Source organism: Primulina tabacum, chromosome 1, assembly GCF_025594145.1.
Source record: "Primulina tabacum isolate GXHZ01 chromosome 1, ASM2559414v2, whole genome shotgun sequence".
NCBI classification, from domain to species: Eukaryota; Viridiplantae; Streptophyta; class Magnoliopsida; order Lamiales; family Gesneriaceae; genus Primulina; species Primulina tabacum.
Window position 1 is genome coordinate 19,166,511 of NC_134550.1, and position 2,258 is coordinate 19,168,768.

Consider the following 2,258-nt stretch of genomic DNA (forward strand, 5'->3'; position numbering starts at 1 on the left):
GCTTTGTCAAATTTGACATGGTGGTACTAAAAAAATTACGATGCATTTTATTAGTTAATGAATATTGCAATACAAAGTAATGGATAAACAACAAGTACAAGCATTTGTAAAAATAAAGAAAACACACGAGGAGGATATTCTCCGATAAATAAAAGACTCGTGAGTATGATAACCAAAATAATTAAAAATAACCTTGAGAAAAACATCTTCTTTTTTCTTCGAAAATGTGATGAAGAATAATTTTTAGATAATAGGAGAAAGTTGGAGTGATTGAAAGAGTTTGTGAGATCATATTTATAGAGCAAAAACTAGCCGTTTTGTTACCGTTTATGACCGTTGGTGTACAAAAAAATAAATGTATGTATTTGTATAATTTTATGATAATAATATGGTGTATATAATATTAGTCATGTTTAAATAATTATGTATATCATATCATATTATTATATTGGGGTGTCTCATAAGTTATTTTGTTTAAAAATCTTAGAGGCTTTTGTACTTGTCGTATCTCTTACCGGGTTAGGTGGGTTAGGCGAGGGGGTAGCTTCGGCAAATCTCCAACCACTCTTCAACGCTTTAAAGATAACGTAGTCAATCAAATAAAAACATTATATTTACTTTTTTTTTTTATGTATTTATACAAATACTGTCTACGATGAGACTACCACGTGCATTCTAATATGGGAATTTAATAATTCAGAATTATTGTATAGCTTTTTCCCTATAAATATGTTGGTATGTAATACAAATATTTTATTTCTATTGGACTTTTTTAAATATTTTATATATATGAACAACTCAGGTATTTACAGCAATTGGGGTGGTGGCGCAGTTGGCTAGCGCGTAGGTCTCATAGCTTCTGAGTTATCCTGAGGTCGAGAGTTCGAGCCTCTCTCACCCCAAAGTTTCCTTTTTATCTTTTTAAAAATATTCACATTTCTAATCTAAAAATTATGTATACTTACTTAACTCTCTCTCTCACCCTCATTCACAAATATAATAAATAAATTACTATTTGTTAAAACTCTATTCCACTGATATTTGGAACAGCTAAAAAATCTCTCTAGGCTCCTCGAGTGCGTAAATGGTTGACGACATCTTTCAAATGGTGAGAAAAAGTTGGCCGATGATTCTGTTCCTAATCGACTAGGATGTAAAATATTTTTATTTTGCAGTACAAAATGTTTAAACATAAGTGAAAAAAATATTATTTATAACTTAGCACAGCTGATTCTAAAATTGTGAGAAATAACTTCGATGAAACTTCATTTTAAAAAAATATAATCTCTAAGTGCATATGAATATTTTCAAATACACATAAAAAATATTTAACTGAAGTTATTTTTCTAACTATTCCGGACTGCTATTCGATACTAGAAAACAAGACATTACACATCAAAAGAAAAATTGTAAAATAATTTCGGTGAATTATTTAATTAAAAAATGATATTTTCGTGTGTATTTCAGCATGTTAAAAAATAAAATAGACCGCACAACGAAGGACAGATAGTGTGTACCAAGTAAGTAGTATTCACACCTGTTCAATGGGGTTCCACATATCATATTTGATACGATCCGGGTGAAATGGAAGAGCCGGGTCGGATGCTCCACCGGATCTGCTATCAATATATGAGAAATAAGAGCAAGACGTCTGGATCAAAAACTTTCTTCCTGAGATATCTGAAAGGATGTGCAACTAAGAAAGTAATCACGTGAATGGGCGCCGGAGGGGTATCCGGCGTGACCACTCCGATGCTTAAATCAGTGAAGGACTCAAGTTGTAAACCAATGTAACCAGGTGATGGTTGTGGTAGTGGTGTGGAAGGTGAGCAATAAATGTGTGTATTTAAGACCTGAATAGGGAATAAATACAAGGAGAGAACCTGTTATTTATAGTAGATGATATAATGATGATCTCGTTCTTTGTGCTGATCATTAATTATAGTAGGACGGCTGATTATACTCTATTGTTCTGACATATCAAATCTCCTACTAGTCACATCCAGCCTACCTGATTTTTTTAACCACTTGTATTAGTGTCAGAGATAGGTCGGCCGCACACACCCTACTTTGTCGGCGTAATTAAATGCAGCACTCATATCGAAGTGGCCCAGGTAGAATGCCTATCGGAAAATTACATGAGAGCCCGGGCATCCAATAACCCTAGGGAGGTTATGTCCCGGGTGTTTCAATGGTCCGGCTTTTGACTGGCCTCTTCACATATTCTCCCTGTCAAGTCATACTCTCAACGTCTCGAG

The 2,258-nt window shown here is 33.8% G+C and overlaps 1 non-coding gene across 1 annotated transcript; it reads left to right on the top strand.

Moving 5' to 3' along the window:
• Nucleotides 1-817: 817 nt before the first annotated feature.
• On the top strand, nt 818-902 carry TRNAM-CAU (transfer RNA methionine (anticodon CAU)). The gene is given in 2 exon segments: nt 818-855; nt 867-902. It is a non-coding gene; the product is annotated as a tRNA-Met (tRNA).
• The last annotated feature ends 1,356 nt before the right edge of the window (nt 903-2,258 follow it).